This window comes from Coturnix japonica, chromosome 2 (genome assembly GCF_054131305.1).
Source record: "Coturnix japonica strain WE chromosome 2, WE-NBRP24, whole genome shotgun sequence".
Classification (NCBI taxonomy): Eukaryota; Metazoa; Chordata; class Aves; order Galliformes; family Phasianidae; genus Coturnix; species Coturnix japonica.
In genome coordinates this window covers 9,268,636-9,292,915 of record NC_140664.1, presented here as the reverse complement: position 1 = coordinate 9,292,915, position 24,280 = coordinate 9,268,636, and the positions used below count along the sequence as shown (strand labels likewise).

The 24,280-nt window shown below is 39.8% G+C and overlaps 1 long non-coding RNA gene across 2 annotated transcripts; it reads right to left on the bottom strand.

The window, feature by feature from the left end:
- Positions 1-19,002: 19,002 nt before the first annotated feature.
- On the bottom strand, positions 19,003-20,075 carry LOC107306783 (uncharacterized). 2 transcript variants are annotated; one of them, XR_001552266.3, is made up of 3 exons: positions 20,005-20,075; positions 19,584-19,671; positions 19,003-19,103 (listed from the first exon to the last, which is right to left on the bottom strand). It is a non-coding gene; the product is annotated as an uncharacterized LOC107306783 (long non-coding RNA). The 2 variants fall into 2 exon arrangements; XR_001552265.3 differs by having other exon boundaries at positions 19,950-20,066.
- Between the last annotated feature and the right edge of the window lie 4,205 nt (positions 20,076-24,280).

Below are 24,280 nucleotides of genomic sequence, written 5' to 3'. Positions count from 1 at the left end.
GGCAGATGCCAGTGTATGAATTCAGCTGCTAACATCACTGTATTTCAAATACTGCACACATGCTTTGTCCCTTTCTACTGATTTAGTTCCCTTGGTTGCATCAAATTTGGGTAATTAAGGCCACTATTGGTCCTGGTGATGTTAGTTAGAGTATTGACGTGTAATTGTTTCTAAATCTGTCTTTTATTAACCAGGTACCAGATGTTCTGGGCCATCCCTTTCCTCTTCTCACCAAACAGGAGATGGGTATGCACTGCCAGATGTACTGAACATCATGCATAACACCAATGCATACTGAATGCAGTGTACAAAGGCTGCTTCGGAAATAATGGCTCTTATTTTATTATTTTTGTCCTTTACATCGAGGATGGATATATTGGTGGTATAGCAGTAGAGGCTGAACCTTCCCACCAACATTCCTTTACACTTTTTTGCAGCAAGGGGGTAGTCTAACAAACTGGCCCCTAACAAGAAGTGTGTATGAAGGAAAAGAGGGGAACTGAATTCCTCCATGTGGAAAAAATGGCACCCATTAGCATTCATTGACAGATGCTGAATGTTTATGGAGATCAAACTGTGGATGTGAGCACAATGAGGCTGTGGCTGGTGAGTGTCCATGTTGCCTGGTGTTGTGGTGAATTACAATGGGTATCTACTCTCCTCAGAGGTGTTTAAAACTGGCAGCTGAAACCTATGTAGTATCGATAAATTCCTGGATTTGGAGGAAAAAATAAAAAAGAAAGAAAAAGAACACACAAAAAAACTGATTTCTAAAGAAAACAGTCTCACTGTGAAGCACAGTACACCAAGATGATGTATTGGGTGGAGTGAGGAAGAGACAGCTTTCTGAAAAATAAGGTATCCTTTCTTTTGCCCCTCTTCTTTCACTGACAGATGAAATACCCTTTAAACAGCAGAGGACCTGAGCACTGCCTCTGATGATGACTGAGTACAGATGTAGTTCTTCAGTTTTTATTTTTGTTTTAAAACATATTCTTTAAGGATGATGGGTAGGGAATGGCCATTTATGAGTACTGTGCCTGCCTTTTATTACAGGAGTACTGCATTATTAAGCAGCACTGTCAGATGTCCCCTGTGGAAATAATGTCTGTTCCTGGTGAGGTTGTGCTTCCATCCAGCTTCTTGTTGCCATGCTGTGCAATCAGATGGGTTGTTTTACTAGGCTTCCAGGAAATTAGCTTGCTGCAAAAAGTTGAGATGTTCCCTTTGTTAGTTCTGGTGACCCTCACCTGCAACATGATAAAAAAAAACTCGTGATGGAAAAGGAGGATGTTAGGTTTTATGCTGCCTGCCATACCACCAACATCCACCTCTGATATCATGGGCCATCATAATGAAATAGGAGGCATTACTTTTGGAGCAGCCCTCTTTGGTAAAAGCAGCTGAAAGTGCATGAATCACTCCCTTGCAGGTCCACAGGCCTGTTTTTGCTGGAGGCACCAAACAATTGCATATTCTCCACTCCTGCAAGTATCCCTGACTAATCTCAGGCATCAAAACATGCCAAGTAATGTAAAACAAAAACAAAAACAAATCCTACATTGACACTTATTGCGCTCACTGAACTGTTCTCTGGTATTTTCTCACTGTCCCTCTTGCAGCAGGCAGAGCGCAAAGGGCAGAGCAGGGCAAAGGGCAGAGCAGTGCCCAGCAGACACTTTGAGTGCAGTGAAAATGAAAATTGTTTGCAAAATTGGGCTAATTTGCCAGTACTTCATTTTAGCAGACAACCAAAGAATCTGTTCCAAAAATACTGACCTGTCTTCATTGAAAAGACCCTTTTCTCAGCCATACAACTGAGCACAGTGTACACCTTTTCAGTTACATAGGAGTCTCTTCTCTCAGTACGTGAATTCACACATTGGCTTTCTGCCTCTCAGACATCAGCAGGATTACAGCCACATGTGCACCCAACACCAGCCAGCTGTTTGGAAGGGGAGAAAGAATGCTGGTGTTCAACCGATAGACAGAAGAAATAAAATAGATGAACTGTCAGAAGCCAGTCATAATTTCCTTGGATTAGCACCTCTGCTTTCTTCTCTAACTGCCATGTAGGACTGTGCTTGGTCCCAACCCCAGTCCTGTGTCTCTCTGCAAGATGGAACTTCCATAAAAGAAGCTGGATTTCCTCTGCTCTCATGTTGACAGCCTGGCAGCCCTTGGGGGTCTCCTGCAGAACAGCAACAAAGCCCGCATGCTTTGACTGGATCATAACAGCCAGATTGTGACTTTCTTCTTGTATGTTATCTTTCAAACCTGGCAAGTTATCATACATGCAATAGAGAATAATATTATCAGGTGATCACTTTTGGCTACCATAGGGTATGAAAATCACACACTGTGTTAAAAGCCACTAGCGAAAGTGACTGTCAGAATTATTTTAAGCAGATTAAGCTGTTGCCGATCACTCATTCTCTCTGAATTGAACAAAGCTTTAGCAACTGTCAAAAAGAGCAAAAGACTCCGAAATCCTCCTTCTTTCCCTCAGGTAACTTAAATGGAATCTGAGCTGGAAAATAAGGATGTTACAAAAAGATACCTCTTCTCATAAGCAGAAAAGACTTGAATGGGTTAAGCCATATCTGGCTGAGTCCCAACAGACATAAAAATCACCTGTGCCTGCTCTGAAATAAATCAGTGTCCTTTTCTGCTGCTACCGTTGTCTGGAAATAATGCAAATGCAATGGGCCTGCAGTGACATTGTGCCGCACTCGAAGGATACACATAATAAATTGTCCCCTAATACTGTTAAAGAGACATTTTCATCTTACTCAGTAGCTTTTGAGGTTGAACTGTGCTACTTACCAGTTGAGGACTGTGATACGGTGTCATGTCATTCTGCTCTATTATTCATTTAGTCTCTTATTGCTTATATGCACATTTGGTTTTGAGTCTCAAAATGAATTTTGCTGCTTACATTCAATGATAGCATGTTTGCTGGCAAGCAGAAAAAAATGCAGGGAATTTTCTTTCCACTTTGTAGCCGTTGTTTTAATCATTTCTCTTCAGCAGCAGCTGGAACAGATCGTAGATTCATATGATCTGGCTCCATTGCATTCATCACTGGGAAAAATGCATGGCTGTGTTAAAGGAGGACAGAAAAAATTTGTCTGCCCAGCAGGAAGCTATTGCTGTTCCATAATTGTTTGGTAAAAGGAAACTGGAATAAAAATGGAGGTAAATGGAAATCCCTGTCAACCCAATCCATCAAAATGGGTTTAACTGACAGGAATCACAACTTAGGAGCTGAATGTGAAAGCTGGAAAGCCCAATATTAAATTAAATAATTACTCATTTAGTTACAAGATTTTAAACCTTAAAATTGTCTGATTGCATCGACTGAGCAGATCTAACAGCAGGACATTTTTTAGACAACAAAGTCAAGAGAGCTCAAACGTAGGAACTATGATAAGAGCTCAAACAGCAAAGCATACTTGTACTGCATTTGTTTGTTCGTTTGCTTTTTGTTTTGCTATTTAAGCATCATTAAACTCTCCAAACTCCCAACTGTGTCCTAAAATGGCCATCTATCTGGTGCCAAGGCAAGTATTTGTGCATCCTTACTGAGAAGCAGTTCAGGGAACCGATCCTGCTAGAAAATAACTGAGGAAAGAAAAAAAATTACTTTCTTCTCGGCTGGTTGCCCAATTCTCTTCGTGCTTTTGCCAGAAGAGGATGGCATGGCACTGAGAACAAGTGCCCGTGCAGAGCAGATCCCTTAGCATTGCAACCCATTGCCTGCTCAGCTCTCAGTACCCAAGATACTTTAAATGAATAAAAATCCTGTCTTGGCACCTTTCTGCCTCATTTTCATGTGTGAACACAACAGACAGAACTGAGACAATGAAAATCACTGAACCAGAGTAGTAGCAGAAGGGATTTGGCTTCAGGCACCTGTGCTGTAAAACTTGTAAGCAATATGGTTAAACCCATTAGTCATTTACTGTACATAAGTGTTTCACAGAATAGGGAGCAATAGCTGAGTAAGGGCTAATGCACCGACATGCAGCCACATTTTGAGCTGAGATTCCTAGACTACAACACTAGAGGAAACCCATGGCAATTTCTTAGCCCGGATATTTGTACACCACAGGCCATAGGACGTCTTTGGCCAACTCCCACTTCAAGCCTTGGATATAGGAGTGAAAAGCCATTTTTCAGTTTATGGCACATGGACCTCAGAGAACTATGTCCATAGAAACTACAAAGCCTGCCATGAGATGAGGAGTTTGTAAATGCTGTAGAAATGGGCATCTCGAGAAGTTCTCATATATCTGCATATCTAAAACCAACCCATAACCACTTACTAGAACACAAAACTTTTAGAACACCTCCCAAAACTGACCTGAAATTTTACACTATGACATCAAGGGGTCATTTGTTGTTTGATTATATTTAATTGCCATATTTTTAGCTCAGATGTTCCTTAGTTCAACTCCCAACCATCTTATCTGTTATAATGTGGTCTGCGAACTGAGGAACTCGCTATAATCAAGTCTCTGTTCTCCAAGTGGGTGCTTCCAGGGCAGTTAAATCAGTCTTTAATCCTCAGTCATCTAATCAGGCTGTGCTCTCTGAATCTTTCACAACACAGGATTCTTTCCGCTCCTCCAAAGCTTCAGTGCTTCTCTATGAACACTTTCCCATTTTTCAGTCATTCCTGAGATAAAGAACTTGACAAAACATTGCTGTGGATGCTGCACCACTCGAGCACAGAGGTAACAGAGGCTCTCAACTTTAGGCTCAGACATTGGTACTCATATTTGCAAGGCTGTATTAGCATTTCTGTGAAATGTCTGTAGCTCATGTGAGTCCTTACGGTGCAGAAATCACTCATGTTCTTTGCTCTGTATTGTAGAGCATTTATTTATTTGTTCAGACTTAAGAGAAACTTATGCTCTTTACTTCCACCCTCCCTACAAAGTCATTCGCATTAAGAACGTACTCTGTCTTTGAGGAATAATCACATAGTTAAAGGTTCACATGGGCAACCTCTTCAAATACATCCACACCATTCTCCTTAAACTCTCCTGGATGTTTCAAACACCTACTATACTCTTAAGTCTTTCTGGAAACAATAAGTTTTACATAAAAAAATGACATCAAAGATAGCAAACTACTGTGCTTAGGTCTGCTTTAATTTTACATAAAGAATCTCCTAATATTTGTGACATATTATTTGCCTTTATAACTCCAAACAACCTCAGTTTCACTAGAAAACTCTAGTAAATAAGGATCAATATTGTACATGGGGGAGAAAAATCCAAAAAACCACATTTTTGTTCATACCTGTCAAGGTTATTCACATTTAGAAAATGATCAGGCTCTCAAAATGCTCTTCACTTCCACATGGCTGTACCTGTGCAACTCCAAGCTACAAGATATGGAAGACAAAGAGAAACCCTCACTCTGCCCCCTGTATAAAGGAAATAGCAAGAATAGACAGCAGCTTTGTGTATCTCAAGACCCACAGAAATTTAGCCCATGACTCAGGGCAGTATCCTCTGATACCATTTCATGCTCATTTTGAGAGTACTAGGACTTCTCATAGGCCACACACTTCACAGTACTGCATTGCAGCAGTGTGTAATCCTTGCTTGTTTATAGTCTGGCCACTGCATACTCAGAATTCAGTGGTTAGTTTTGAACATTTCCCAAGCCACAGCCTTCTGCAGGACAGACTGCCTTCAGACGGCACTGGAAGAGAACTGGTGCTGTCACATCCCCCGAAGAATTATGACCATAAGGGAATTTTCCTGGTCAGCTTGAAATTTAGTCTCCAGATATTTTGACCATAAGGTCATTGAAAATATTTTGGTATAAAGTACTGTTGTCTGGGGTATTCTCTGAAAATGGCAGAAGCACTTTATTTACAATTTGCTGTGCTGTGCATAATTACTGGGGACACTAAAATTCTCTCAGTTAATGCAGTCTCTGAGTCACACCAGTACTCCTCCATGTCCTCTACCATGAAAAGTTTTTCTGAAGGCAATAAATAGAAAAGAATACACTAAACTTGGACCCAGATTGTCCCATAATTAGGGCAATTTCACTGATCCTCAATGCAAACATCTGAAATAAATAAGCTTCTTTAACACTGAAAGTAAGTCCTACCAGCATGAACACTGAAATGTTTGTATCCAAAATTACAATGAGAACATAGGAACCTCCATGTGAAGCATATAAAGTGATCACATGCTGTTCCCCTGTCAAGAGCTCTTCCAGATAACACAGTGTTTGATCCTCCCCTTGGATATACCAGGGCAGTCTTATGGCTTCCCATGGGCAGATTCTGCTTCCACTTGAAACCATTTCCAAACCAGAGACTACATGAGTTTGAAGCCTTCCCTGATGTTCTATATACAGCTTCCAAAATGTAAACACTGGCATATTAACTTTATTGAGTGAGGAACAAAGTGTTAAGAACAATCCAAGAGGTGACACAGGTGACAACCATTCATTTCTCTAACCATAGACTCTTATACAGCACGGATTTTCTCACCTCTGGGCCTCATAGAGCCCACGTCATCATTTCTCAGGCACCTCATTTCTTTCTGCATTATTACAGGGTGGTACTAAGATGAAGACAAAACTCAGCCAAGAACATTTTCAAAGGCTGATCTAACCCTCTACTCAAATAATGTCTGCTAATGCACTCTTGTCTGTGATAGCCCTGTAGCATTTAAAGCTAATTAGTAACCCTTTCAGCATGGTACCTTCCCATGAAATGCAGTCATCAAACAATTATGCCAAGGAATAATTTGACCATCTGGACAAATAATAGATTTTGCTGTACTTCATTATTTTTAAACATACAAGCTTACAATATAATTGCCAGTTGCATTTCTTGCTTTACACCTTTCTGAAGAAAACCATCAAGGAACCAGTATTTCAGGCTGTGAACCTACTGAGGCAGAGCCTGAGGAGACACTGTCAAGAGGGATACCACAGTCTCAAATACAGGCAGAACAGAGCTGAGGAAGGACTTTTGATCTTCAGTCCAAGCTGGTATCTGGCCAAAAACCTTCTAAATTCCTAGGGGTGGTGATGAGCCTCCCCTCAATACTTTCTGATCCTCAAACGCCCTCACAATGCACCCTCACATCACAGCTTCTTGGAAAACTCCACCCTCATTTCTCTTTTTAAATCTGTACTCTGAAAATCCAGTATTTGCATTACTGCAGTTTCTTATTCACAGTAGCGTTTACATTCTCAGCCTTCCTTTCATCAAAGTAATGTCCACACCTCTTCTTAGTAATAATGCACCGTACACCATACACAGTCAACGTTAGGCACTGTTGAGGCAAAGATGCTGGTATATATAACATCAGTGTGTATGTAGAGGAAGTTTAAGATGTTTGCCCAAAAGGAGTGAAATTCCTCTATTTATCTCAAAAGATGTTAACCCCTGGACTCAAAGTCCAGCCAACACCATTTTCCAGAATATCTGGCCTTCGACTAATTATCTTTAAACTTCACTACCATATTGTCACTCTGGGGGAAACTGGATATTTCTGCTACTTTCTTCCAAAAGCAGGCTTCTCCATGCAGCAGAAGGCTCCTCAAGAAGCTTACCTTGTGTCATTATGGTTTCTTCAGACTTCTGGAAGGGAATAACATCACTACACAGACAAGGAGCCATGGGCTAAAAGAGCATTGTGGTGTGCCAGAAACATCAGGCAGCTTTCCCAAATGTTTTGCTAATTTTGTCGTTGACCCTAAGGCCAAAAATTTGAACCAGAAAATCACCGAGGACATTGGAACACACATATCTTCACTGTATCTGTTCCAAATCAGTGTCAACAGCTGGACTCTCCAAAATCATGTTTCGCCCTCAGAATGTAGGCATTTAAATTTTAAATTAGTTTTTCAGTTTTTAATGGATTTCTCTCTTAAATATTCCAAAACTATTTTCTTTAATATAAATATATATATATATTATATATGTATATATATTCTCATACAGAATGTAGAAAGAGCTCAGCTGAGCAGTACCAAAATATCACAAAATATGAAAAACTGCATCAAACCAAATAGAAGGTATGGCCAAAGAAAAATGAAAATAAAATAGTAAAACATATTTTAAAAGGGAAAAACAAACAAGCAAATACAAGTTCTGAGCAAACTGGACTTCATAGCAAATATTATGGAATGTTTGTTGAGATGTTACAAAGAGTCCTTTCTAACCATCATCACAACTCTGCCCAGTTACTTTCTACCTCTTTGGAGCTGATAAATCTTTTGCATGGCTAAGGCTTCTACTTTGTTGAGCTTTTACACACATGCCAAAATGAAATGTTTAATTAATGTCTCAGATCTTGAGTTTGTAAAACTCAGTCATCAGTTGTCTTTCAGAGGAGCTCAGGCTGGGAGCATTGATGTTGAGATTTAGTGTTAGCCTAACTTCATTATTTATAAAATCAGCATCGTGGAGAGCTTTTAAAAGCCCTTATTTACTCTCGACACCAGCAGCCTTCAGGAAAACATTCAAGGGATAAGTCTACAGCCTTTTGCAAGCTGATAGAAGCTTGCTCTGCCAAAGTTACAAGCTAATTCCGGGTTGTGTTAACACAGTGCAGAGCCAGTATGTGCAGACTCTCAGACTTATTAGCTTAGTTTCAGAAACACGATGACTAGAGCTACAGGGCTTCCAGATTGCTAACAGTACAGTCAGAGCAAGCTTATACTTGTCCACAAATAATACACATGTTTCTTCTAGAGAGGATGCAGTTATGCCTGAAAATTTATGCAGTTGCACCTGTAAACCTTATAGAACTTTACAGTTTCTCCCCAGAAATGTAGCTATAGTAGTAGAAATGAAATTCTGATTTTTCACAATGGAGGCACTGATAAGAAACCTGCAAGTGATGCTAGTAGACATAATGAATCAAGTATTACTTCTGTAAAATGCATGCTTTTCTGCACCATGGGTGTTCCCAGCAACTCAAATAGCAGTTTCAGTGTGTTTGCAGAACATCTGTGCTTATGAATTCAGGAGAAAAGGGTTTGACATGAACAGCCATTTCTTGCCTTTTTTAATGTCATTGTCTTCAACATCATATAGGGAAGATGATGAAAGATTTTAGAAGATAAAAATACATAGAATAGTTTCAGTTGGAAAAGACCTATAAATATCACTGAACCCAACCAAATTGTCTTCCTAGGGAGGTCGTTGAAGCCACAAGAGGCATTTGGATGATGCACTGAATAATATGTTTTAACTTTGGGCCAGCCCCAAAGAGGTCTGACTGTTGGGCCAAATGACTTTCATAGGTCTTCCCATTCTGCAACTATTCTATATTTCTATCATAAGCAAATAACAGAAAATCAAAGAAATTGTTTTACTAACTAGGAAATAAAATTTATTCTTAAAAAACAAAGAGCAAAGCTTAATCACCAAGAACACAATAGCCTGAATTTCACAGAAAACAAATAATTTTCTGGTGCAATAAGAAAGATCTTTATTAAATATTCAGGAGTAGCTACGGCTAAGCAGGATTAGAAGGCAAAAGAGACTGAGTAAAATACTTCTTGTTTTCTTCCAGGATTATTGTGAAAACGATCTTTTTTTAGCGTGTTCTCAGTCCAGATTGGGCTCACTTTCTTTCATCGACAATTCACCCTGCACCCAATACCAGCAGCCCTTGGTTAAGGTCAAATACCTATATTACACTGCCCTTCCAGCAATATTGAATTGGTAAAGTATCTTTTCAGCTACAGTTATATTAGATATAGCTATTGACTTCCTTCTTTTTTATTGCACTATAAAACATTCTACAGTGAAAATAAAGGTTTACTTTGCAACAGAGAATTCACAGACATCCATTACTGCTGACTCTTCAAATCCTTGGACGTTTGTCTTGCTGCCTGTGTTGATTGAGACATTCTGAAAACCAATTAACTGTCCTTCAACCAGCCCCTGACTTGTATAATTAGTGCACTGTGGTTTATGTAGCGATGTACTGTAGATGTGAAAATAGTTGCATGTGTCCCTTTGTGTACAGCCAAACTATTTATAAAAGGTTGGGTTTCTTTCTTTCTTTCCTGTTTTCAGAAAACAGGCAGAAAACTGCCATCCCCACAAAAGCTCCAGTAGGAGTTGGCTGCCTCCACTTGATTTTAAAGATAATAGCGTCTCATCCTGATTCATCCCACTCTAACTGAAGTTCCAAGTGTTCTTTTGCCAAATACTGAGGTAGTTTGGAGACTGATGTAGGATCAGGAACAAGCAATTATATTCATTGTTACAAGCCTCAGGTAGAAAGATTGACAAAAGAAATATTCTATGATAATAAAGCAAATAATCAGAGGCGAAAGCTTCAGATTTCAAAATTCCACTGTGTTTCTAAAGTAAACTACAAAAGAAATCATCTAAAACTATTTTTAAGATGTTTTTGTTTGGTTTTTTTTTTTCAGACATCTGAAAGACGCCTAAAATGCAGAAAAATCTCTGCTACATTCAGCCATCTCATTTCTGGTTTTGACCCACATTCAGATGGAAACTCCTCTGACAAAATCTCTGGCCAGATTAAAAAATATATATATATTCAAACACAGATAAGCTGAACTGGAACAGCCTTCCCAAGGCAATGGTCATGCCCCCACACTGCCAGAGTTCAGGGAGCATTTGGCAGTACTTGCAGACACAGGGTTTGAACTTTGGGTGGTCCAATGTGGAGCCAGGAGTTGGATTTAATGTTTCTTGTGTGTCCCTTCCTACTGGGGGTATCCTAGGATTCTAGGATGCTAAGCTTATATGTTCTCTTCATCTGTATGCTACAGATCCATGCAATACCTCAGAATGCTCTGACAACACATATTTACAGTATTTGTGTGTCACAAGATAACAAGTGGTTTTCATTCATCACCTACCTGTCTTGGAGGAATTTGCAAATCAAGGAAGCGTATCACAAAAGTAGAAACTGATGATTTCTACTAGGCAGAAGCAACAGTTTAGTATCACCCCTTCATACAATTTGGTGGGATACATCCACAAAGTACAGTGCATCTCTCAGTACTCTTGTGGTCTTGTAGAGTCATTGAAGAGCAAGAAACATCTATGCAGTGATTCAGGCTTGGCTGCAGGATACCTCTCCTTCATTTAGAAACAGAGCATGGAGATGTGAAGAACTCAGTTATAGTCTTCTCTTTTGTGGCAAATTTAGCTACTGAGAAAAATGAATTAAATGAAATATCTGAAAAATTATTTCATGCTTACAGGACAGGTGTGGAAAGTGTCATAGCAATAATGATTCCTGGCTCTCCTCTCTAGGAACAACAGATCTTACACTCTGTCTATGTTTATGAAGAGAGTAATTTACAACTAAGCAAAATCAGACCCAGACTATAGTATTGTACAAACATTGCAGTCAAGCAATCCTCAAGAGCTTGCAATCTAAATAGACAACACAAACACAAGGGTAAGACACAAGCAGAGCAAATGACATAAAAAAAAGTCACAGAAAACATGGATAGTGATAGGACAATGGGGAATGGTTTTAAACTAATAACAGGTTTAGGTTATATATTAGGAGGAAGTTTTTCACACAGAGGGTGGTGACACACTGGAATAGGTTGCCCAAAGGAGGTTGTGGATGCCCCATCCCTGGAGGCATTCAAGGCCAGGCTGGATGTGTATCTGGGCAGCCTGATCTGGTGGTTGTGAACCCTGCACATAGCAGGGACATTGAAACTAGACAGTCATCATGGTCTTTTTTTCAACCCAGGCCATTCTATGATTCTATGATCCTCATTGCTGCAGTTCACAGCAGTCCCAAACTGCAGTGAGATGCCATCTGAGCAGGAGGGAAGGAGCTAAAGAGTAGCATGCTCAAACTAAGAGCTAGTTACTAACTAGAGTTAGTTTACAGTAAATTATTACAGTAAATTATTACCAAGTTCAATTGGGCAAAGCATCTTGCAAATACTGTTACTTATGCATCCAACTGGCTGGGACCAGACAGCATCCCGGCACAGATGCAAGGTAGGTATGAGAGGTACTGTGTAGTGCCAAGAAATCTCCCTGTCCTGACAGTGGAACATGCTCTCAGATGTAAATACTTGCCTGTTAGACTGTGCTTCACAGAGGAGCTGTTTATTTGAGAGTGGAACCAATACTGGAACCAGACTGAAACTAAACTGTCATTTGTGTTGTGACAAGGCTTTGAGATCTCATTGTATGGGGAAGTTATAGCCTGGTGAAACAAAAACAATAAGCACTGAGGGAGAGAAATGCCAGAGATTACACATATTCTGATCAGTCCACCCTTAAGATTACCATTTGAGTCTGTCACAATTTGCATCTACATTTGAATTGCAATTGTTCTTTGAAAACCTTTGCATTGGAAGAAGTCCAGAAGGAGCGTGCACTGAACATGCATACACATATAGTTGCAGGTCCTGGGTGGATGCCTAGTTCTCACTTGTAGGAAGAGCTTGCTGTAGGCAGAGTTTCTGAAGACAAAATTCTCTACACTCACCTCAGATGAGTCAAAGGGGCCCCTGTGGCAGGAACTACAGATAAATGCTCACCTGCTCTGGAAACCAAGCAACTTATATCTCTTAAAGTTATCTAAACAGGGATTTAGGGGGTCTAATTTCAGGTATCCACCTTTGTAAGTATTTAATTACATATTTCCAGCTGAATCACCGCAATGCCAAAAGGCCCCAGTGTAGATCAGCAAGCTTGTCTGCCATGTGCTGTTAAAAGGAGAGTCAGGCCTTGCTCCAAACAGTTTACAAGACAGGCAATGCCATCATTTGTTTCTTTCTGAAATATGACACTGAGATCCAAGGACAAACAGAAGATTTGACAACTGAAGCAATATCACTCATCAAAAATAAATGCCAGACCAACAACTTACATCAAGGTGCCGTTCTTTAGTGAACATAAACCTTTTGAATATTACAAGCCTTAGCAACCCTCTGAAATTTCAAATTCATGCTAGGCCGAGGACTGGGCCTTCATTCCTCAACCAAAGATGCTGCATTCAATGCATTTTATGTAGGCTATTTATCAGATCATGGTGAAGCAAAAGCCTCATCTCCTTTCTCTCAGTGTCTTAATGAGAACATGTTCCTTTCAACTGTACCAAGTACAATGATCTGCTGAAGAAGGGTAATTCTTGTTTCTTGATATCCAGCATATGGACTGCTAAATTGAAGAGAAGCTTTACACAAGAAAATGTTGGAACGTTTGGGGCATTTCCTTATTGCAATATTCCCTCAGATGTGGCACTACAACGACATCTATGCTTATCAAGGCATCAGCCTGGAGATTGGGCTCATCCCAGAACACAAGATACAGGGGAAGTAAGTAAACCTCGATCTACTGTGTTCAGTAGATATTATGTCTAGTCTGGGGATGAGAGCATTGAGACCACTGGAAGATGATAATTTTTGCTTCAGTGACAGTGTGGAATTACAGTTTGTTTAGTTGCTGTGAACTTAATTGCTGTCAAATACAAGGGGATGTTTTATTAAGTCATAAACAGATACAAAACTTTGTCCTAGAGCCCCCTAGTTCCCATTTGGCAGAACAATTTAAGGAGATCTTTTAACTAAGAAGAAGGAGATTTTAGTCTTTAAGTAGTTCTATTCTTGGTATTTGTAGTCTTGAATGTGGGAACGCAATAATTCTGGTACTTCGCAAGCTTCATTTAACTAGATCTGCAAAATCATAGAGTCAAAGGATCATGGGATCATAGAATGGCTTGGATTGGAAGGGGCCTCAGAGGTTATCTAGTTCCAATCCCCTGCCAAGGGCTGGTTGTCCCCCACTGGCTCAAGCTGTCCAGGGTCCCATCCAACCTGGCCTCAAAATCACCTAGAGATGGGGCATCCACAGCTGCTATGGGCAGATTGTGACAGAGCCTCACCTCTGACAGTGAAAATTTTCCCACTGACATCTAATCCAAAACTCATGTCTTTTAGTGAAAATGTCTAACAAATACTAATGACCTCAGTAAAAAACAGTTTTTTAACAAGACTGTTGTTTTACATCTTAGATCAGATTCCTTGAAAAACTGGGTGAGAAGTAAGCAGGCAAACTTGCAAAACTGAATTGGAGACAACCTTTGCAAAGAGCACAGTGGGAAGACTCAGCACTTTTCAGCAGTTCATCTGATCATGCCCTCAGCAAAATAAGTGGGAGGGTTTGTGGGTTTTTTAGTTTTGTTTTGTTGTGTGTTGTTTTTTTTTCCTGATGCCCGTGGGACCTATCTGGGAGCTTATGTTCTTAACATACTTGAAAAGCACTGTTATTGAAAATACCACACGGCCAGATTGAAAAAGTCTCAAATTAAACTGTGGACCAAGAACAGCACCGATTCTATTGACAATGTCACTGCAATACTCTTAGAGGGGGTAAGGGAGAATGAAAAGAGATGGGAAGGGGAGGAGAGAAATCTGAGAAAATTACAGGTTTATAACTCAGAACTACATCATCAGAAAGGAAGAAATGTAGAAAATAGACATTGAATGGTATCCCCTTCTAGTGCTGTTAACTAGAACTGATCAGTTAGTTAGCAGAAAAGCATCTGTGTTTCTAATACATGCATCTCACCAGCAGGAAGCAAAGGGTTAAATGATATAGGACACAGTTTCCTTTTTTATATGATAACTAAGAGCTGCAATATAATTGCCTGATTTGCTCTATTTCATTAAGGCTCCTTTTTCTTCTACTTCAAAAGGTTAATGCCACTCATATTTCCTTTTTTTATTGTCTGGCCTCGCATAATGCCATGGGACAAGACAAAATAAGCAGTTGCCTCAACAAACTATAATTCATTCCAACAGAACAACGACCGGTTGTAATTCAGTCTATTTTTAAATCCAACATGTAATGAAAATCACTAAAAATAATACATTTACCAGAGCCAAGACAATAGACCTAAAATGTGTAATAATTAGTGCTCTGGCCCAAGTGCTTCAGGCTCTGGACTGTTTTATAACAGAGAGATCTGTTCTTAGCAATCAACCCAGTCCACTGGTACCCACTTAACATCTTTATTATTAACATGTGTTTCTTGTAGCATCTATGTGTAACCTCAAGCTAAAAGCACAGTGTGCCTGCCTAGCAAAAATCTGTGCTTCTCTATTCAGTCCCTGCCAGTTCAGGACACTCTGAGGTAACATAAATGAATTTATTGTCTAGAAAAAGGAGAAAAAAAGGGAAAAAAAAAACCAAAAAAAAAACAGGGAAATCACCCAATCATATTTATGTATCAAAGAAAGAAGGCTGCATATCAACAATCACCTAAAAATAACCATCTTGACCAGTTGCATGTCCTCCCCAGTACAAAGTGGCACACAGATAGATCACCACTTCCCCTATTTCACAGTAATATTCTGCAGTCCTCATCAAGACCCTCTGTACTGCGTAAGTTCAAAGTGTGTGTTAGGATATAACATACAAAGCTATGCTGGATGATCCTTGACAGCTGCTACTGAAGCAGTGTTATTTTTTTTCACAACCTGCATATGCTTTTTCTTTAATTATTGGAGGTACAATGATCTGGTACCTGCAAAAATGTTTAATGCCCACAGTCTTGCTGTTTGCACCTTCCAAAATGGTTCCTTGGGGCTGAATGCATAAAGCAGACATTTTTCCTAGAGCATTTCAGTGCATTTCAATGGTGCTGAAATCAGACGGGTCTGAAATTCATTCAGACCTTTGCCTTCATGGGCAAACATGGTGATTTCTTCTCCAGACTCTTAGCTTAATTGAGTTAGCTTGAAAGGACTGAAAAGCCCCAACACAGAATTAAAGCTCAGCTAGTTAATATGCTCCATCACTCCAGCCTGGCTATTATTTGTGGTCCAATTCTGCTGGGAGTCCCCAGCCCAAACCCCTTTGGGCTCAGTACCAAACAAAACCAGAGGGGAAGGTCCCTGCCCCAGCCTAGCAAATCTCGATGAGGAATTTCAGCTCTAGTGAATGAAATTACACTGATATTTTGAGGCTACTTTTGCCTGACAGGATCTGGCTGTAGACTGGGAGCCCCCAGGACATTTTACATTCCATCAGCCTTTTCTCTTTGATTCTGCAGAGCACAGCACCAAGAAAAGCTTGAGCACTTCCCTCTGACAACACCACTGCTACTGTAAAATTAACACAGGCATTTTCCACCTCCATTCACTCAGATAAAACTCTCACCAGCTTATGTGATGGGTTTAACATGAGCAAAAGCTCTGAGGATTCACACTGACAATCTGAATACATTTGTTAAGGATGAGAGCAAGAGGAGCAGAAGAATGACCACTGACAAGACAGGTGAGTCTGTATGCATGCAAAGAGCCTGCTGAGGTGGAGTCTTGCCCATGTAAAAGCGTTGCTTCCAAGTCCCAGGATAGATACAAAAGAATAATAATAGGGCAGAAATCAATACAAGCTGCTTACAGAGCATCATGTCAATAGAGCATGGAAACATAAAAGCAAAGAATCACTAAGGTTGGAAAAGACCTCTGAGATCATCTAGTCCAACCACTGACTCATCACCATCATATCCACCTAACCATCTCCTTAAATACACATCCAGGACACCAGGTGGTCAAAATACCCCAAATGTTATCAGACCACGATCTCTTTGGAGAAAAAAAGGTAATGTTAGTCTACTTAACAGACAGTAAAATGAAGGACGGGGCTTGGATATCTGAGTCTTTGCAACGCTTCTCCCTGCTCTGAATGAGTGTCCCTTCTGACATTGGCTCTTGCAGTCCTCATATGCCATCCCCCGGTTTCCTCTGTGAGGATGGAGAACAACCAAGAAATTCTCCTACAGATGCAATGATAAGTGGAAGAACAGCTGTTTCCTGAACTGCTTCCCAGGAACAGAAGGTTGGCCAGTATCTAGTGTGGTCCCTACAACCACTGTGACATTCAGACAAAAGAGCTTTCTCTGAATTGCTCCACCTCTGCATTTTTATACTTACATTCAGTCATCCAGCCTGACTTCAAAAATATTTCAAATAGCCTTAATACTTCTGTTGAGATCACATTGCAACTTGGATCCTCCTTTTTTCTTTAGGGTTTCATCTTACCTCTTAGTCTTCAGTTGTAACGCTGGACCACCAGAAAGCCTTGTTGGTAAGAATTTAAGTTTCATAAGGGTTAGTTCATAAAAGCAACCCACCACTTCCACTTTCTTCTGTTTACTTAATTACTGTTTTTCTAAATTGAGTTATTTATCAACAATATTCAACAGAAGTAGCATTTCACTTAGCACACTGCAAGCAGTCAGTGGCAGAGAAAGACAGCATCTCCATGGGGCTATTAATTCTTTACAAGAACTTTACTGATCCAAAGCCTGGCACAAAATGGTGGACCCATTTCCTGCAACTATTAATCTCACTTTGACTCTGCCTCTACCAGAAGCACACTGTGCTGGTTGGCTTTAATCCTCACATCCCTTGCACTTCCCCAGCAAGGAAGAGAACTACAGCCACTGGCATGTTCAGGCAGATAGACATGAGGCCCAAGAGATCAGAGGTTCTTAAGAATTGGGCTTCCAACTATAAACTCAGTGAGAATTAAGTGTCTTAATCTTTATGAGGATCTGGGCTTGCGCCACACACCTGAGGTGGTTCTGTATTAGGCCAGGACACTGAACCTGTCTGCTGAGCCCCAGTCAGCCCTGCTAGAACCCAACCACATATTTTGAGTCTTGCACTTGCTCAGAGGTGTCATTGCAGCTTAGGAGTAATTTGTATCCAGATTATTGCAAAACACCCCTGGAGCTTTGCACAAGTGAAGCAGATAAACTTTCTGCCATAAATGAGCTTGGCTGTGGCTGTTGGGCTTTAATGTCAAATCTTGAGGCACAACTCCATTCTGTCACCTAACCTTGACATTAAGTCTGTGCCCACACTAAGACCAATGAACCACTATGTAGAAACTCTGTTCTTTCAATCTGTAGAGGCCACTGAGTGAGCATGGAAATTCAGAGACTACATCAGAGACAGAACAAGTTTCCTTCTCACAGTAAACTCTCTGCTGCATCCATGCGAGTTGAGGAAAATGGTGTCATCTCACAGAATCATAGAATCATGGAATAGAATCATAGAATCCCTTGAGTTGGAAGGAATCTTAAAGGCCATCTAGTCCACTCCTCAGCAATGAACAGGATCACCTACAGCTAGAACAGGTTTCTTAGAGCTCTGTCCAGCATGATCTTCAGTCTCCAGGGATGGGGCATTCATTACCTCTCTGATCAACATGTTCCAGTGCTTCAGTGCTTCAGTGCTTCAGTGCTTCAGTACCCTTATTGTAAAAACCTTTTTCCTTATATCCAGCCTAGATCTTCCCCTCTTTTAGCTTGAAGCCATTTCCCCTTTTTCTATCACAAGGGACCCTCCAAAATATTCTGCCCCCTTTGGGTCACACCAGCCCAGCAATCCTACTCTTGAATTCTGTCCGCTTGTATTCTCCTTCCACCTGTCCTCAGAGCCAGATGTGGAAAAGGAGATCAGACTTTAGAGCCTAGAGAAGGGAGCAGCTGCTCTTTGGGAAGTACAAAGTTAGTATTCCTGCTAGACCTTTGGTGGTGTTACAGCAGAGGATGGAAAGCTCAGGTGGCTCTGGTTAAAAGAGAACTGCCTTCATGATGCATATAAATAGATTAATGTGCCTGCAACATACCCAAAGTATAAAAGCTCTGAGGTTCTCCATTAATCAGAAAGAATAAAGTACACTGAGGAAGAGGGAGTAAAGTGCTCAGTAGGTGATTATGATGAACAGTCATCTCTAAAGATGGCTGTTCAAGTAATTCTAGAGGTTGTTGATCCAGAATGACATTGAACGTTTTACTTTCCTCCCAACATTTCCCAACAGGTAGATTTGCTAAAAATGATTCTTCTTCTACCTGCACACAGATATGATCTTTCCAGGAAAAGGAAAAAGAGAAAAGAAAAAAGGAAAAAAAAAAAAAAAAAAAAAAAAGATTTTAAATATTACTTCCAAAAAACAAAAAACAAAAGCTTGTATTTCATTGGATGTTGTATCAAGTAGTGCATTTTCTAGGTTCTCTGCTTGGGCTGAACCTCTGGGATCAACACAGGAGCTTTACTGGGTTATGACTTGTGAGCTGAAATTAAAAATGACAAGATAAGAGTTTCTGTTTTGCCAGATGTAAGCAAGGTCACTCTAGCACACAGTAAAAGGTTTTTTGGCATTTAGATGTGGATTTCAATCATTAAGACTTTGTACTTTAGGTTCTGTTAACAGTAAAAGTCAGCCTGAGAAAAAAGGGATTTGTAAATCAGTGAGTGCCAAAGCAATTACTTCCTCTCTGTGGAGCTGCATAAACAAGAGTATATATGAAATGATAAAGCAGAGATTTGGAACCTTGAGACTCTGTGAGTATTGCTAAGTGATTGTTTTTAGCCTTTCAAGCTTTTATGTTTCTCCAGGAACAAATAGTTGATTTTTAATATGTTTGGCGTTTACCTCAAAATACCAATAAATTATGCTTTTTTTTTTTTTTGTTTTTGTATGTTTGTTTGTTTGTTTGTTAATAGAATGCATCCAGAACGGAACCTAGATCATTCTGGTTTTTGCTATTTACCTTTGATGTTCTGTAGTCTTAGGAAAATAATCCACTCTGTACTTGAATCTCAAACTTGCCTTTTCTCCTGTGAATAGTTTATCGAGCACTGAGAAGGAAAAGGGAAAGAAGAGCAAGGTAAAATAGGAAAAGGAAAAAAAATGGAGTAAATACAAATCCCTTTTACTGGTGTCCCATAACTAATATTTCAACAGCAGTAAAAAACAGAAATGATGCAATATTTAGGAAATCCGCAGGAAAGCTGAAAAATAAGACAATGCCATGTAAGACCTTGACCATTATTTAGGGCCACATTCAGGGCAACAAACCAGAAGAGCCTAAAATTAGGCCTTATGAATCCTACAACATTCAAGCAATTCAGACCACCTGTTGTGTACTGAAGGCTCCCTGTGTGATGGATGGAGATAAGTAGTCACATCACCTAGGTTAGGCAGCCACAGCCACAGAAGGGAACAGTAAGGCAAGCAGGGCACCCATCTTGAGTGTTGTGATTCCTCCTAGTGACTCTGAGCAGGAGTTGTGATGTAACAACGAGGATGTGACATCTTCTTTCCCTCAGTACAAAGAAAACACATTTTCTTATCTCACTTGAGCATTGTAAAGCTTAATTTTCTAGTAGTTTGGTGCCTGTGTGTTAGTATAACAGTCAGGTAAACGCTTGGGAGGCATGGTCTTTAGGTTGAGGTGATATATTTTATTAGACCAATCACTGAAGATAAGTACATTCACTTACAGTAGGTGATGGGACCATAAAGGTCCTAGACTCCTCAGCTCTCAGCTTGCTTTCACTCTGAGATGTAGAATCGCAGGACACAGCAGATGGCAAGGTAGTGGTAAGAAGTAAAAGAAAACATGTATTTTACAGCACAACATCCATCTCATGGTCTCTGCTGCTTGTGAGAAGAACTAGCGCAAGATACCTAAAAACTGGGGTTAAAATACCAATAGAAGGAAGATTTGCCTCTTCATACAACTAAAAAGGATCCCTGTGCTTCTGTTTAAAGAGTTTCTCAATCTTAAAAGACACACACACACACACACACACAAAAAAAAAAAAAAAAAAAAAAAGATATGAGGAGAGGAATACCTTCCATCAGCTGTACTGGACCTCTCCATGTTGCTCACAGCATGATACTGGGTCACACTGTTCGTTAGCTGGGTCATTGTTTATTAATACATGCACACGCTTTAGTCCTAAGCTGCTTGTTAGCTGCTTTCAGCAGCAATAAAAAGTTCCACTCTGCACTAGATCAACTCTATTACTCCATTTAAATGGCATTTTTGGTGCAGCAGAGCCAGGGATTTTGTCCACATACCATTCAGCTTTCTCCCAAGCCCTTTACCCTGCAACTCCAAATGATGTGTCAGAGGAGAACTGCTCAGACAGCTTTCTTCGCACAGCCAACGAGCACCAGCAGCAAACCTGGGACAAAATGCACATCCTGACTGCATGGTTGTGCTTCATTTTATCTGACATGCTGCTTTCCCACGGAATATCTAGCAACCAAGGCGGTTTCCTCTCTCAGGGTAAGATGAAGCTGGCACCACGCGTGGTTTTGGCTGGCTAGAAAGTCTGAGATGCCAAACACCAGTCTCTTGTGCCAGGCACTGCTACAGAGACCAAGTCTCTGTGGTGGCTGAAATGCACAATATAGTCAGAAGGATAAATCTAACTAGATAAAATCAATGCTTCCAGCTTTCACAGCAAGACAACAGTTAAGCCATCAACAGAGCAAGTCCACTCCTTCTCAGACTAATGCCTGACCCCTGGACCAACAAACAATAACTCATAGCATAATACAGGGAAGTTGCTTTGGACTCCCAATTAGCCCTGTAAGAATGACTTGACAAGCACTACAGAATATCAACAAAAGACATTTTTATGGAGGCATTTGTTTACTTTAATCGAGCAAAGAGTTTAATTACATTTTTCCCCACACATCAGATAAATAGCATTTCTCTCTGTCCTGCTCTGTATCTTGTGAATGATTCTTAGATGTGGTTTCCCCAGAGTCATTCCTTAAATTGCAATGATTAACCACAGCCAGGGTATTTTTTTTTTCTGATGTACTAAATGTCAAACAAAAGGCAAAATTAAAATTATGTTGTCATTTTGTGCTGGTTCCAAATTCAACCAATTGGAATAATCTCAATGCCCATAAATGTGACAATTCTGCTCATCAGTCAATGAGGATGCCTTCATCTGCTTGGCATATAAGCACAAATTTGGCTGTGCTGTAAGCTGTGGCTCCTGAAGGCTGCAACATCATGAGCTGTGGAGCAAGGTACTGTAAGTCCCTCAGGATATATCGCTGATAAGAAAGATCAAATTGTACATAGCAGAACAAAATGAAAGAGAGGTAATTCACTTCAAAAGCTGCATTGGCTTCCTGCACTTCCTCCCTTTGTGCCCCACTGAGCCTTGGGGAGGAAGGGATTAGGAAGGGGGTAGAGTAATTGCTGAGAGATAAATCATCAAAGCCAAAAAATTAGGGAAAGATTCAGACCTATGGAAATGCCAAGACTTTTTCCTTTATTAAGCCAGTCCTTTTGGGGTCACAAATTAAGTTGGAAATTCTTGATGTACATTTGCTACTTCCGTCTCCTTTAGGTACACTCTGCACTATATAGCAATATTAGATCCTGTGCATGAGAGGTGAGGTTGGTGTAACAGCATCTGCAGATGAACAAGAGTAGTTTCCCCTTATATGGCATCTTTGGCATTTAGGATTTTAATTTATGCCATTTACGACAGAAAGAACAACCATCCACTAGCCACCCTCTGCCCAAGTGACAGTGACATTGACTTGGTTGCACTCTTTAGGTAATAATATGTTAAGTACTAGCTCACAACTAAAGGAAAATCCAGGGAAAAGGCTCAGCTAGTCGTAGTTTTTCTGAATCACAGAATCACAGAATCACAGAATTATCTTTTTATTACCTGCAAGCTGTCTTCAGATAGGTTTCCCATAACTCAAAATTATAAATGATAAAGAGACTTCTTTTAGGTCAGGGTCAAATTCAGAGGGGCTAATATCTATTCAAAGTAGATATAGGGTGTTTTTTTGTTTGGTTTTTTTTTTGTTTGTTTGTTTGTTTCTCTATTTGCTACCAGCTTGACACTGTAAATCCATTCCTAGACTGACACTGAGAAACTTGGGCTGAGTTTTTTTCTGCATTAGTTCAGCTCCCAGTGTCTGGAAAGCTAGGAAAAAAAAAAAAAATGAAACAAACCAGGCCACAGCAACAACAAAACAAGAAAAATGGTAGCCTCAAAGGTCTTTTGAGAAAGAGAAATCAAAGAGAAGGAGGCTGAATTAGATACCAAAGGCATGTAACATGTCCCTTTCTACACAGAACTAAAGAATGGCACTGAGAAAGCATAAAGAGAAAAGTCTTTTGTTCTTTATATACCTCTACCAGACAACCTTTACTTTTACTATTACATATAAATGTGATTTTAGTGATATAAAAACATGGACATATTAATACATTGCTTTCTTTTGGATACCACAAGTCTCATATTGTCAAAACGCAGTTGTACTTTATCCTCACTGTGCTGTACGTGCTCTACAAACCACATCTTTACAAAGCAAGGAAGACATACTCAGAAGAACTTCTAGTGGATGAGATAAATCATAAGTACAACTATCCCTAATTAGAAGAAGAGGAACTGTAGATTAAAGAAGGCTAAATTGCACAGTTTCATGACCAGGACTTATTGTCCCATAGGACTAGTTCCCTCATGAACCAGTTTAGACCTTGTGCCCAAAAAAGACAAAGAGTCTATATTGAGTTATATCCGAATCATTTCTATAAGCAGTCAGGTACCCATCTCTATTTATTTATTTATTTATTTTTAATAAGGAACAATATCATCATTTTCTCTGCCAGCAGCTGAAATTTTTTATTTCTGTAATCTATTATGGGATATTTTGCTCTGCAACATCATCAGGTTCAAAGTTGCCCTTGCTAAATCAAATGTACTGGGGTCTCACCTACATAAGACGTCTTGCCATCTTTCTTGAACTGATTCACTAACAAAATAAAACAGCTATCACTTAATATATTCTGCATCTAGAAAGAACGATCTCAGAATAACCTCTACTGAACATAGAAGAGATATGAGAAAAACTTCATGTGCCTGGAATTTTCTTTGAGATATGTTTTTAAAAATGTATCAGCTGGTCTAATAAGAATAGTGCTTCTACTAACACTCTTTCTCTAAAATACTTGGCCCATCGTAACTGCAAACATCTTTTGTATTGCAAAAAGAGGGATATATTTGATTATTACAACTGACATTTCACATTTTGAATGCTGAGTAGGGATTTTAGTAGCAGAAGTCACACTTTTCTTTGGAACCCTTTCAAATTTGTATTCCTCCATTTTAAGCTAATTTATTCTTCCCATCAGCTTCTTGCTATGACATTCTAAGGTAGGTCAGAATCTGAACTTTTCCAGTGACATTTAAATCTTAACCATAAAATTATTGCCATTTTTCAGATACTCTCAACAATTCAACTTAAGGTTTTTTTTTCAGTACCTACTGTGTAATTATGTTATTTAGAATACAAATAACTCTTCATGTTACGAATCAGTAGCCCATTGACATGCATCGCTTCTCTGGTGAAATGAAAAATTTCCACCAACACACTCTGACAGCTGGCAAGTATCAGTCTATCATGGAGGATACA